This window comes from Giraffa tippelskirchi, chromosome Y (assembly GCF_054371585.1).
Source record: "Giraffa tippelskirchi isolate mGirTip1 chromosome Y, T2T-mGirTip1v1.2.pri, whole genome shotgun sequence".
NCBI classification, from domain to species: Eukaryota; Metazoa; Chordata; class Mammalia; order Artiodactyla; family Giraffidae; genus Giraffa; species Giraffa tippelskirchi.
In genome coordinates, this window is record NC_137290.1 from 9,567,274 (window position 1) to 9,581,800 (window position 14,527).

The 14,527-nt window shown below is 44.2% G+C and overlaps 1 long non-coding RNA gene across 1 annotated transcript; it reads left to right on the top strand.

Annotated features, from left to right (window-relative positions):
• The first annotated feature begins 5,645 nt into the window (after positions 1–5,645).
• On the top strand, positions 5,646–12,346 carry LOC145537580 (uncharacterized). The gene is made up of 2 exons (XR_014076397.1): positions 5,646–5,794; positions 7,117–12,346. It is a non-coding gene; the product is annotated as an uncharacterized LOC145537580 (long non-coding RNA).
• The last annotated feature ends 2,181 nt before the right edge of the window (positions 12,347–14,527 follow it).

Consider the following 14,527-nt stretch of genomic DNA (forward strand, 5'->3'; position numbering starts at 1 on the left):
CATGTGGTCACGCCACATCATGCTCACTCAGTACTTCTTTTATCTCCTCTCTGAAGCTCATCTCTTCCTCTCCTGCTCAGCTCCAGGGAGGCCAGTTTCCGTATCCTCTAATGTTCAAGCCCCTGTATTCATTTGTGCCTTTCCCCTGACAGCTAGAAATCAGAGGTCTTTCCTCTGTCACTGAGACAAGCAAAAACCTTGGTGTGATACCACTGCTCTTTCCAGCCCTCAGGGAGTTGACGTTACAAAGCACACATCAGGTTCTTACCACTCCCAAAAGAAAATCCAGACTTCTAGCAAAACATTTAAATCTGTCCCAGTCTGGTCCAAAAGTCACATCCAGCTTCATCTCTCATAGATACTCCTAGTAGAACCCTATATTGCTGCTCCCCAGGACTGTGTACTTCCATAGTCAGTGTCTGCTCAGAATAAGATTGCCGCCCATTTCACTGCTTGCTGAGCCCTAATGCCTTCCCCTGCTTGATCTTTTTCTGTTCCCAGATGAAATTCCCCAAACTCTCCTTTTGTACATTTATAGCCTGATTATAGAGTCTCTATACAGAGAGACTGTTCAGTCCAATGAACACCCAGGACTGATGTCCTTTAGGATGGAGTGGTTGGATCTTCTTGCAGGCCAAGGGACTCTCAAGAGTCTTTTCCAACAGCACAGTTCAGAAGCATCAATTCTTCAGCACTCAGGTTTCTTCCCCCTGCAACTCTCGCATCCATATGTGACTACTGGAAAAACCATAGCCTTGACTAGATGGACCTTTGCTGGCAAAATAATGTCTCTGCTTTTAAATATGCTGTCTCGGTTGGTCGTAAATTTCCTTGCAAGGAGTAAGTGCCTTTTAATTTCATGGTTGCAGGCACCATATGCAGTGATTTTGGAACCCCCCAAAATAAAGTCTGACACTGTTTCCACTGTTTCCCCATCTATTTCCCATGAAGTGATGGGACCGGATGCCATGATCTTTGTTTTCTGAATGTTGAGCTTTAAGCCAACTTTTCCACTCTCCTCTTTCACTTTCATCAAGAAGCTCTTTAGTTCTTTTTCACATTCTGCCATAAGGGTGGTGTCATCTGCATATGTGAGGTTATTGATATTTCTCCCAGAAATCTGGATTCCAGCTTGTACTTCATCCAGCCCGGCATTTCTCAGGATGTACTCTTATTAGATCTTAGGGATACTAATTTAAAAGAGACAACATAATAAATTGTGCAAAGCATAAAATATACACATACAATAAGAGTTGTACACAGTACAATGGAATATTAGCCATTAAAAAGAATGAAATAATGCCATTTGCAGCAACATGGATGGACCTAGAGATTGTCATAACGAGTGAAGTAAATCAGACAGAGAAGGAGAAATATCATATGGCATCCCTCATATGTGGAATCTAAAATGAAATATAAATGAAGTTTCACCACAGAAAGACTCTCAGACTTAGAGAACAAACTTATGGTTTGTTCTTATGGATAAACTTATGGATAACCAACAAAGTCCTACTGTATAGCACAGGAAACGTTGCTCAATGTTCCCTGGCAGCCTGGATGGGAGGGGAATTTGGGGGAGAATGGATAAATATATACATATGGCTGAGTCCCTTCACTGTTTTCCTGAAACTATCACAACATTGTTAACTGGCTATACCTCAATACAAACAAAAAGTTGTTTGTTTTTTTTTTAAGTTGTATAAAGGTATGATGACTGAGTAAAATATTTGCATGGGAGCAAGAACCACGGGGGTAATACCATGTTCAGGGGGATGATTTTCCTTTTTATCTTAATAATATTTTCTTTCAGCAAATGAAAATCAAGATTCAAATGTGCATAAATTGCTTTTATATGATTACATATTGTGACATCTTAATATGTATGAATATATAATCCCTTTATCTACTCTCGCTGCTCGGATTTTAACATAAGGAGATAGAAAACCACTTAAGACAATGTAACCTCCTACTTATGATCTCTTAAGAGGTGCTGCTAATAAATTGAACATGAAGTTTTTAACTTTTTATTTTCTATAGCCAGTTAACAATGCCGTGATAGTTTCAGGCAGACAGCAAAGGGACTCAGCCACAGATACACACGTGTCCGTTCTCCCCCAAACTCCCCTCACATCCAGGCTGCCACTGAACACTGAGCAGAGTTCCCTGTGCTCCACAACAGGTCCTTGTTGGTTCTCTGTTTTAAATACAGCCATGTGTACATGTCTGTCCCACGCTCCCTAACCATCCCTTCCCTGCATCCTTCCCCTCAACAACCATATGTTGAACATACAGCTTTTACACACTTGACTTCGTGTGGTGCCCCTGGCAGGCACCCTGGACAAGACACCCACACATAAGAAAATATTCGTGAGTAACCTTCAGCCTAGAAAATAAGAACAAGGGAGAAAAACAAGATCCAGAAAAAGATATGAATTTCCAAGAAGTTGACGTGCACTTAAGGTATGTGTGTGACTTAGAGGTGGGAGTCTCCTGACCTCTGGATGTTTCATGTGGATTCTGAGAAAAATGTCTGCTTCTTTAATTAGATGGAAATGTACACAACAGAGAGCTTTGCATCAAGTCTGACATTTAGTGCATGACTCCCTGGGACCCTCCAAGCTGGGTTGTTGACCTATTTTTCCTCTGGACCCCAAGCTGTGTTAACTCCTCACTGACTTCTAATCCGGAATCAGCGATCCCTGTTGGGAACGTCCTTGTTGCTTCCCCCTTATCTCCATTCCTCCCTCAACCACTGTTATTTCTTACTTTTTGGGTTGCTGTTGTTGTTCGTCACCGAGTCACGTCCACTTCTTTGCTATCCCACGGATGCAGCACGCCAGGCTTCCCTCTCCTTCGCCATCTCCCAAAGTTTGCTCACACCCACGTCCATTGAGTCGGTGATGCCATCCAAACATCTCATCCTCTGCCACCTCCTTCTTCTCTTGCCTTCAGTCTTTCCCAGCCTCAGGTCTTTCCCAAGGAGTCCGCTCTTCACATCAGGTGGCCATAGTATTGGAGCTTCAGCTGGAATGTCAGTCCTTCCAATCAATATTCAGAGTTGATTTCCTTTAGGATTGACTGCTTTGATCTCCTTGCAGTCTAAGGGACTGTCAAGAGTCGTCTAATAAAATTGAAGCCAACAGATATAAACTGCCTGTATGGATCTCAGACACCACTTTAATCATTTGACATGTGATTGGGTTCAGGATACCTCACCCCAAAATATGGCACCTGGCATATTGAAGGTGAAGCAGTTTGAGAAAACAGCGGAAGGAAGAGGTTCACTCTCTTCCCCTTCCCCCTTCTTCCATGAAACAAGCCATAATCCCATCATGGGAGAGGTACCCTGCCTATAGCAGGAGGAAAGGAGCATTCTTATCTCCAAAGGGTGAGGAACACTTCCAAGAGGAAGCCTAACACACAGGCCTTGCTAAGTTTCTGCCAGCTTATTACACTCACCTCTTATTCCTTAACCGATCATATTCTTCCACAACTGTCCCCACCTCATCAAACCTAGTTTGAAATACTCAGGTCTGTTTCTTTAGGTCTTCATTTCCTTAGGAAGGCTCCTGCGTCACTTAAAACATATTAAAATAAGTTGTAAGCTTGTCTCCAGTTAATGTGTCTTTGTTGATTCATTTTCAGACGCACCCAGCGACCCTCAGCACGTGGAAGAAAACATTATCCACCTCTACATATTTTAATCCTTACATTTAGTAACTTGCTGTCCTTTTAGTCTAGAAGGACAGACTGAGGCTCAGAGAGCTTGAATGACCTCCAAATTGCAGGTTTTCAGATACAATACATAGAAGGGCACTTCTGGGGAATCCCCCACACCAGGGGTTTGTGAGCTGCACGTGTATACCTAAAATGCCATCACCAAATCTCAGGTCATAGGTTTTCTCTTAAGTTCTCTTCCTGGAGTTTTCTAGTTTTGGTGTTGCATTTGGGTGTCTGATCCACTTTGAGTTAGTTTTTGTCACAGGTATAAGACCAGTGTCAAGAATATTAACCATTATGCCATCATCAGCATAATCAACATCACAATGACTAAAATACTTATTGCACCTTTCACTATACTTTCCCTACGTATCTCGAGGCCCTGATAAATGTTCTTTAGTTAAATACAAATGGCTCCTCAACACAGGAAAACATATTCTACCTTGCTCCTGAAAAATTTCTCGACCCTAGTTTTGGAAAACCTGAAAAAGCATCCTATAACACTGAGAATGCAGGTTTGCTCACACAGGCTGGTGGGGGTCTGATAGGCAAGCGTCTATGGAAGGCAGCTTAGAAATCTCTGTCAAAATGACACACACATGTGCACTGTGGCTCAACAATTCCACTGCAGGGGATTTATCTTCCCAGAAGGTTTACACAGCAGCAGAACTGCTGAAGCTCATAGTTTTGCACAGAATACTGGTAGCAAAGGGCTGAAAACAACTCAGCCACCCAGTAGTCAGGGATGGGGTAAATAAATCAAGTCACAACAACAGTACAACAGAATTCAAACAGCTGTTCAGAAACAGTAGGCAAATTCTCTTTGTACTGATATGAAAAGGTCTCTGAGATAGGAAAAAATGAAGGCATAGAACAATGGGTACAGTCTGCCACCTTTTGTATAAAAAAGGTAGGAAACGAGACTATGAGTATTTTTGCAAACTAAAAATGTTTCTACTCTGTTTGTACAGACATATAGTTACATATAATATGAATCTGCGTGGCATCATGATATACTTGTTATAGTTGGTCAGTCGTGTCTGACTCTTTGAGACCCCATGGACTCGACAGTCCATGAAATTCTCCAGGTATGAATACTGGAGTGGATAGGTGTTCCCGTCTCCAGGGGAGCTTCCCTACCCAGGGATCGAACCCAGGTCTGCCTGCGTTGAGGGTGGATTTTTCACCAGCTGAGTCACAAGGGAATCCCAAGAACATTGCAGTGGGTAGCCTATCCCTCCTGCAGCGGATCTTCCTGACCCAGGAATCGAACCAGACTCTCCGGCATCGCAGGCGGATTCTTTACCAACTGAGCTTCCGGGGAAGCCTTATATTGCTATCAAGGAAGTACTTATATTAGTTAAGTACACATTTTAAGCTACAGTATGTACCACACTGTGTCACATTATAGGTTGTGTTACATCGTCACAGTTCTTATTTAGAAAATATATTTTATATTTTAAACTATTTATATCTATTACAGGTAAATATCTACCGAATTTATAGTATAGATATGTACAATACGTATCAATGATAACGACATATGTGTGTATAACGCACATATGTATATACGCATGTATCTCTATTTTCATATACACAAAGACACTGTGGAAGGACACTGAAAACATGTTCACGCTTTCATAATTATTCACAGTTGCATAATTATTCAGTTTAATAATCATACGTATTCAAATAATTGCACCGGTCACCTGAGTGTTCCGTGGTTTTATAGCATGAGAATTTGGTCGGTGGCACACACAAAGTGAGAAGGCTTTTCACTGCATACTGTTTATTTTGAAACCGGTTTAAACCACGTGCTAACCACTGCCAAAACTCGTAAAGCATCTAAAGGAAGTAGTCCTCCGGCCCCTCCCAGCCCTCTCTAGGCCAGGTGGTCCTCGCGGGCCCGCCCAGCGGAGCCGGCCAGAAGCGGCCTGCGTTTTCTGCGCGGCGCTTTCTGCACCGGCCGTCCCACAGGGCGCATGCGCAGACCGCTGGTAGCGCCTGCCTGGCGGGTTTGCGCTGCAAGACCGAGGTGCAGAGGTTCGGTCAGGCGAGGGTGTCCGTCTGCGAGGTGAGCGCGCGGCGGCCAGGGCCCGGACGCGAGGGAGAGGCCCTGGGGGTGAGGGCCCGGCTCGCGGGCAGGGAGGTGCGGGCGTCCCCTCAGGGCCGCCGGGGCAGACGCTCCTCTTCGCGGGGAAGTCGACGGAAAGGGAGGCGCGAAGTAGCGGCCCTGAGGGGAAGGGGTGCGGGAGGCCGCGCGGGCCAAGTCAGCTCTGAGGAGGACGCGGCGGCCTCCCTGTTGCTCACGCCCCGGCTTCCTGCCAATGCTTCCCCGGCCGGAAGGCCTTCCACCCGCCCTCCTCCTCCCGCGTCGCACCTTCCTCCCCGCCCCAGGACCCCACAGACCCTCCCTTTTTATGGCCTCTCTGCTCTCACCCCCAAGAACGCGTTCCTTGGTCCCTGAGGACCCTCCCCGTCCTCTCGGACCGCTGCCCTCCCCTTCGAGGACCCCACGGGCCTTCCCTTTCAGACACACCTTTGGCCTCCTCAAGGACTCCCGCCCTAGAAAACCCTCCTTCCCCCTCGAGGACCCCTCCCTTCCCTTCCCGTCCCCCCTCTCCCCGTTTGGAGGATAAGTCTCTATACAGACTTATGAACATCCAGGTGGATAACGCTTTGCTCAGAATCAGCGTTTAATAAATGTTGAATTGAATGAGTAAAATGAGAGATTGGGAGCCAAGAAAAGAGTTGGAGTACTCTTGCTTTATTCTGAGTGAGAAGGTGTTGACCGGGGTACTCCAGTGTTTCCCCAATAGTCCTACAGAATTATGATAATAGGGGTTCTTTACAAAAAAAAACACAAAAAAACAAAAAGTGTTGCCTAACAAGATCAGTTCAAGAAATGCTACCTCTTACATTTCCCCTCTTTGAGATCTGAGATGCTGGTTAAGGGATCTGAAGAGTCCTACAAGAGTGAAAGCTGACTTGCATCGTACGGTATCTCCTGGATTGACCTGATAATAGAATCCATTTATGGCCACAGTTATACTAGTTCCTACAAACAGCAATGATGTACCAAGCATGGTGTGAAAGTTGCAGCCAAACCCCAGTCCCCCGTCTTTCTCTGGTTTCCTTCTCATTCTCTTGTCAGTGCCTCTGGCATCTTTGTCAATGTTCAGTCCTCCTAGATGGTCTTTTCTGCCTCACCTTCACCTATCCTTGGTTGCTGTCTTCTGCATCCTTCTCCCACTCTCTCCTTACATCCCCAGACAACTCTCAAACCTCTGTACTAATTAATGTGTTTGTGATGTTCGGTCTCTTTCTTCTATTTCTACTATAATGATGTTTTTCTCTGAGTAAAAAATAGTAGAGGACCTTTTACATTTCTTTTAGGTTGTGAGGACCAATCTGAAACCAAAGATCTAACTCCAGAGCAAAGCCTGCCTGTAGAGACATCATCCTCGGGGGCAGGAATAAAGGATTTGGAGGCAGGTGACTCCTTGTGTGCCCACACGAGAGAGTCTTGTGCTGATGATCCACTGGAGTCACACCAGGTCAAGCCGGCACAAGTTTTGAGTCCCATAAAAATGAGTGACCCCAAGACCCTCGCTCAGGAAGGAAGCCACGAGGGTGATCAACTAGAGAAAAGCTCAGAACGTAAGAAAGCATCGGAGAGTCTGCTAGGAAAGGGTCCCCGGGAGCACAGTACTCTTGGAGTCTGCACCAGGTCCTGCCTGGCCCACAACTCGTTTTTCCTCCAAGAGAACAAACACTACAGATGTGAATTTTGTGGGAGAGACTTCAGTACCCGAGGAGGCCGGGAGAAGCACCAGCAAATCCACACGGGGAAGATGCCCTTTGTATGTAAACGGTGTGGAGAGGCCTTCTACCTCATGCCGCGCCTCAGCAGGCATCAGAAGACTCACTGGGATGGGAAGTCCTTGACCCAGCGTGCAGATGTCTACGGCCGCATGAGCGTTCAGAGGCAGGACTGCCGTGAGCGTCTCGAATGCGGCAAAGCTTTCATCCAGGCTGTGCATCGTCTCCAGCATCTCAAAGCCCACGAAGCAGCAAGAGCCCTGCCATGTGAGTTACCCCGAGACAAGATGTATTTGATTGGATATAAGCGGCAGCACGACTACGTTGGAAAAAGAGCCCGTCAGTGTTGCGACTGTGGCAGAAGGTTGCGTCAAAGGTCGCACCTCATCCAGCACTACAGGATTCACGCTCAGGAGAGGCCTTACCAGTGCCAGCTGTGTGGGAAGTGTTTCAGCTGACCCTCCTGCCTCACTCAACATTACCAACTCCATTCTCAAGAGAAGCCCCTGGAGTGCCATTACTGTTGAAACACGTCCAGTCAGAATATTCTCAACCTCTTAGGCTTTCTCCTGGAGAGAGACCCTTGGAGTGCTCTGAATGAAAGAAGGTCTTGCACCAGCCCTCCCACCTTGTTAACAACTCGAAAACATGTCATGCTGTAGTCAGAAAACAGCAAGCGGTTGCAAGGGGATAGAACAGTCTTTTTGCAGACGGACAGTCAGCACGTGTGCCAGTCACTGAGGCAAAAAACCTCACAGAGTATTTTTGGGAAAGAAGCCGATAGATTTTGTCCTTCTCTGGTGGTGTCCATAGAATAGAGAACCTCGATTTTGACATCCCGACAAAAAATGTGTGACTGGCAGGTGTGCTCCAGACAGGAACTCTGTTGCCTGAATTTTTACAGAAGTTTTGACATACAATATCTTTACCACATGGGATGCATCAGCAAAGGGCATCGTAAAAAAGTGTGTGAGGTGTACCTATGGTGATAATCCACAAAGCTTAAGTAATTGGCAATGTGCTTACATAGACGTTCATAATTTTGAAAACATTGCCATGTGTTTTATTTGATCTGTTAAGGAATGCTGCACTGCACCTGTGTTGAGGATATTTATTTCATATGTACAGATAGAGCAAACTTGAAACTCCAGGTTGTCATTTGATTTGACCTGGGTTGTAAGTGATGAGGCAAAAACTGAACCCCAGCTTGGTTTGGTTCGCTTGTTTGGTTTTTGAGAGTCCCTGAGATACTTATTTTAAATCTTGATGCTCAACCCAGGTTTGTTTTGTTCCTGCCACATTCTCTCTGAAGAAAAGTAACATCTGTACTGACCGAAGCCACCTTTCTTTTTAGTAATTTCAGTGTTATTTCATGTTAAATCAGATGGGACACTGGTGGAATTAGGGGGTCAAAGAGATTGTTAAAGTGAAGTTCTCATAGCCATTTCTCTTACAATTTAGGATTAGATGAATTTTGGGGACACTGATCAGGGAAGAATATTTTTGCTAAACACTTTCTTATAATTGGTCTTGTAGTTCGTAAATCTGCTGCTGATCAAGTAGAATTTTTAGTAGTTTTATATTTGAGGGCTTGGGGTTTTGTATTTTTGAAAAAAGAAGGAGTATTTGAAAACGGTTTCTGTTGTTGGACTCTGGCATCATCAGCACAGCCAGCTTCACCTAAAGTCCTATTTCTGTGCTGAGCAGACCTCACTCAAAAGTATGAGCCACGAATTGCACTAAAAATCTCTTTCATGCCATAGTGTTCTAATGTAAAGGTTTTGCATCACTGACTGGAATGATGGTCAGATGCAAACACACCTGGGAACCAGGTGACCTAGTGTCTCAGAATCTGACTCCTGGCCTGGCAGGGTGGGTTGTGTCTGTCGTTATTCACTGCCGTGCTTTTTCTCATCCTGCCGTTTCTGACCTATGATGTGTGGCTCCAAAGTCATGAACTTAAAAACCAACATGAGTCATTAGGGCCTGCACCAGCCAAATGAGCACTTGATCCACATGAGCGCTCACTACACAGCCCCTCATCCTTGTTTCCCAAGTTCCTGGTGGAACAGCCCTCACTGACTGGCCCTGTTTCCTCCCATGGACCACCCTCCCCACCCACTGTATATTTGTTTCTGATCCTGCCACCACTACCTGAAGGGAAGATAATGTCAGTATGGCTTATTGTTGATGTTGTTAATTAACCTTCATTTGTTTCTCTTGGTGATTAATAAATATCTCTCAGGAGAAAGTTTCAGGAGAGCTTCCAATTTCTCCTCCAACTTTTACCTACTGAGTTCTAGAATCTAGCAAGTGAATTTTACCTACAGCCGTTTTTACTCTGTCATACTGGTGATTTTTTCATTTTTCTCATCCCTTCTATGTTTAGTAATTAGAATTCTGTGAGGAAAAGTTGTTCCTCTAGATTTTTATTCAGTAATTTATTTATATAGCATGGATTTGTGGCATGGGCTGTAATTCAACATGACCATTACTTAGTTTACAATTGTTCCAGCTCTGGCCACTGGGAGTCCTTTCGAGTTGGCTCCTGTGCCTTTTCGAAAAGACCCCATCCTTTTTCTGAATGGTTGTAACTGTAACCTCCATGCAACTCCAGGAAAACCCTGTCATTTCTTTATGATAACTTCTACCTCACCACTACCTTGTGAAATCTGCTGCTTTCCCCGGGATCATAGCTTTACTCACACCCTTCATCAGTCTGCCATCCCATTTCTTCCTTCACCATTTTTGCTAAATCTCCATACTACCTCAATTATTATTTGCTTATTAGCACACTTTCTTTCAATTGTGTCATCTCTGTTCTTTAAACTTCAGTATATTTACCTAAGAAGGAAAATTTTGAATCAAGTCAAACAAAGTGTCTTACCCAGACCGTAATCAGATTTTCCTAGTCATTGCCAAGATGTCCTTTTATAACTGGCTTGTTTGAACCTGGATCCAAATGTGCTCTATTGATTGCATTTGGTTGTCTGATTTCAAGTTTCTCTTAATCTAAAGCAATCTCTTCTCACTTTTTCTTAATGCCTTGTGTGACCCCAAGAATAATGGAGAAATATATTTCCCCCCTCCCTCCACCCAATTCCTAGTATAGCAAACAGCTTTTATATTCCTTATATTAAGATTTAACTGTTTAAATTTAGAAGCACACATTTTTAAATTTTATTTTTAATTCTGATAAACACATGACATAAAATTAACCATCTCAGACGTTTTTAAGTGGTCAGTAGTGTTAAGTAGTGGAGAAGGCAATGGCACCCCACTCCAGTACCCTTGCCTGGAAAATCCCATGGATGGAGGAGCCTGGTAGGCCACAGTCCATGGGGTCGCTAAGAGTCGGACACGACTGAGCGACTTCCCTTTCACTTTTCCCTCTCATGCACTGGAGAAGGAAATGGCAACCCACTCCAGTATTCTTGCCTGGAGAATCCCAGGGACGTCGGAGCCCGGTGGCTGCCGTCTATGGGGTCGCACAGAGTTGGACATGACTGAAGCGACTTAGCAGCAGCAGCAGCAGCAGCAGTGTTAAGTAGAGCCACATTATTGTGCAGTGGATACTCAGGACTTTTCATCTTGAAAAACTCAAATTCTGTATCCATGGAACAAGAACTCCCCATTTCCCCCTCCCTCCAGCAATGGCAGCCATCATTCTAGCTCTCATTTTTTTTTTTTAAGCTTTGTGTGATTAAGCCAGTAGTCCTGGAAGAAACTAGGTCAGTTGTCCTGTGGAATGTCCCCCCTTGTAACTGTGTCTGTTTGCTTCCTGTGGTATCCTTAACTTGTCCCTCTCTCCCTGTGTTTTCTGTAAATGGAAGTTAGTGCTAAACTCTGGAGAATTTGGTTTGATTCGTCTTCGGCTACTTTGGCAGAATACCTCGTAGGTGGTTTTGTGTACTTTATATCATATCCCGGTCAAGTTTTTTGCCCCTGCCAAAGGTCTAGGCTCTTGAAGTCATTCTCCAAGCCACTGCACCATTCACAGGCAGGAAGGTTTCAGAGTTTTCACCATCCGTGGACTCTTCATGATCCAGCTGCATGTTCCTTCTTCACCACCTCTTCTAGACTTTTCTTTACGTGCCTCCCCCCATTACTGCATCCTGGTCTTTAGATATTTGGATTAAGAGGTGATGGAGACTCCTCGAGGGGGTCTGCTGTGGAACATTTGTCGAGGGCCCTGGGCCAAGGCTTCTTAAGAGACCTTAACTCTAGAAAGCCAGGGAGCATCAGACTTGACTCTGTTCCGATTCTGCTTTCATACCACAGATGGCAGCGGTGACAACGTGGGTAGTTAACTCTGTCGGTCATCCCTGGACTAGTTGGAATTTATAAAATATGCACAAGCCACTGCCTCCATACCTTTCAAGCTGAGCTCTAGTTGCCTGTGGTGGCAGGTACCTCAGCTTGTTATCTTTCACCTTGCTGCTTTTCTTGCTGCTATTCTAGCGGGCCCCCAAGGATAATGCTATTCTTCGTGGCTTTTCCTAACCAATTCCTGATACATCAGACAGTGTGAGCACTGCTCTTATACTCAGGCTATGTTTTTTAATGTAGAAACACTCATGTTGTAAGCTTTCTTTGATTATGCAAGTAATACCTATCCGTTGAAGATGATTAGAAAATACTATCATCTTTGAGGTTTTGGTGTTTTGTTTTGTTTTGCTTTTTTAATATTTGTATTTCCCTGTCATAGATATACTTGCTGCTAAAAGAGGTATACACTTTTCAGACATTTTTTCCTGTGTATAGGTTTATTTCGATTTTTAAATAAAATACATACTATTTTAAAGGTGGCGGTTTTTCTTCTAATGTATCATAAACATCTTCCCACATTCCTAAATGTATCCCCCAGTGTCATCTTTCAGGACTGCCTGATACTTGGTTGCATAGATGTGGCCTACTGCCTGATACTTGGTTGCATAGATGTGGCCTATTTTATTTCACTAGACTTCTAGGTTTGGAAAATGGGGTTACTGTTCTTTATCTCTTTTTTTATTCCATTGCAAACCTTTTATTTTTTTTATTTAGGTATAATTAACATACTGTATTATATGAGGATGGGGGGATAGACCGGAAAAGTGAGGGGGTTAAGAAGTACAAACTTCCAGCTATAAAATAAGTCACAGGAATGTAATGTACAAATAGGGAATATAGTCAGTACTGTTGTGACAGCTTTGTGGTGGCGGATGGTAACTGTGCTGATTGTGGTGATTGTTGCTGAATGTGTAAGAATGCTCACTCCCTGTGTTGTACACCTGAAACTTATCTGGTACATGTGCGCTGCTTCCCCATTACCTCCTGAGTCTTGGAATTTCCATCAGCAACTTGCTCTGATGTCTTTGCATGTGGTTGTGTTCCCCAAGGAGAAGTTCCCAGCAATAGACCTTCTGGGCCAAAAGGTATATGCATCTTGAAGGCTTTGGAAGCACCCCTGGCCTTCTCTCCTCAAGGTCAAAAAGATGTGTACACTTGTTTTTTTTTTTTCTCTTGGGAGCAAGTGAACTACTCAACTCTCTGTGAAGAACTACTACAGTTCCTCTGTGAAGAATTTGCACTCTTAACCCCGCTTAGGGAATTAAGAGGCCTAATGTCAGGCCTGGAAAGATCCACAGATGAAGTAGTTTGTCCACACCCTCATTTTACCAGTTGTTAGGTTTACTTTCCTCATTAAACAGTAGTAAGCATATTAAAAAAAAAAATTTCAGAAACACAGCAGGCTAATAAACTCCCCCGCCCCAGGGTGCTCTCATCAGAGCACACACCCAGGACCATGCTTGTGTTCACTGGCTGAGGAGCCCCTTGGTAGGGTAGGGAGAGTGTGGGCTTTGGAGCCGGGCTGACCTGAAGCCAGAGCCGGCTCCCTCCTCAGAAGCCGCTTAACCTCACTTTCTCAGGAAATGCGGTAACAGTGCCTCCCCTTGGAACTCTTGAAAGGCCTGGAGCTCGTCCGTACAACAGAGCCTAACAGTGCCTGGTACATAGTAGGCACTCAGGGGGTGTTCTTAAAGTTCTCTTAGTGACAGTTGCTAAACCGCAGAATTACAGACCACAGCCATATGTCAGATACAACCACACCTTAGCACATTGGAGTATTCACTGTACTTTAAGTAATTTTTCTGAGTAAACATTTTTCGTATAATTACAGATTTGGAGTTCTCTTTTTCTCACTAATTTGTAATGCCAATTTAAAAATGGCAGTGATATAAAGGTTGGATGAACAGATCATAAAGCATTGTATTTGTAGTTGTTTTCTGAAGATAGATTTCCAAAAAGTGGTATTACCAGATGAGACAGGAAAAGCATTTCTGTGTTTCTCAAAAGATGGTGCAGAATTTGTTTCCTGAGGGGCAGCAAGCACTCACAGCCACCAGCTACAGGCAGGGCAGGAGGCGGGTGGGCAGGGATGTGTATAGCTAATCAGTCACGCTGGCCCTGAACCTGAAGAATGGCCCACAACCTTTCTCAGCATAGCACTCCTTATAAGACAGACTGAGCAGTTCATATTTGCAAAGAAATGGCTTTCCCATGCCTGGAATAAAGAAGCCTTTGAACAACATTACCAGCATTGGACATTTATTACTTAAACCAAGAAAACGTTTGCCTGTTTGATAAGCCAAAAAAGTGATTCTTGCTACCTCATGAATTCCCTCCTGCCCGTGTATGCTTTTAAACTTCTCTGTGTATAATCTAGGCCTTTTGCCCATTTTACTATTGTGTCTGTGCTTTTTTTCTTTTTTACTGATTTGCACAAACTGGTTTTCCTTTTTTTTAAAGGATTTTTAAAAGGATTCCTATTGTTCATTTGAGAGCACTAACTTGACTCATTAAAAACAATTTCAGTTTTATGAAAAGGTAGATCTCTCTACCTCATTGGAAAAGACCCTAATGCTGGGTAGGATTGAGGGCGGGAGGAGAAGGGGATGACAGAGGATGAGATAGTTGGATGGCATCACCGACTCGATGGACATGG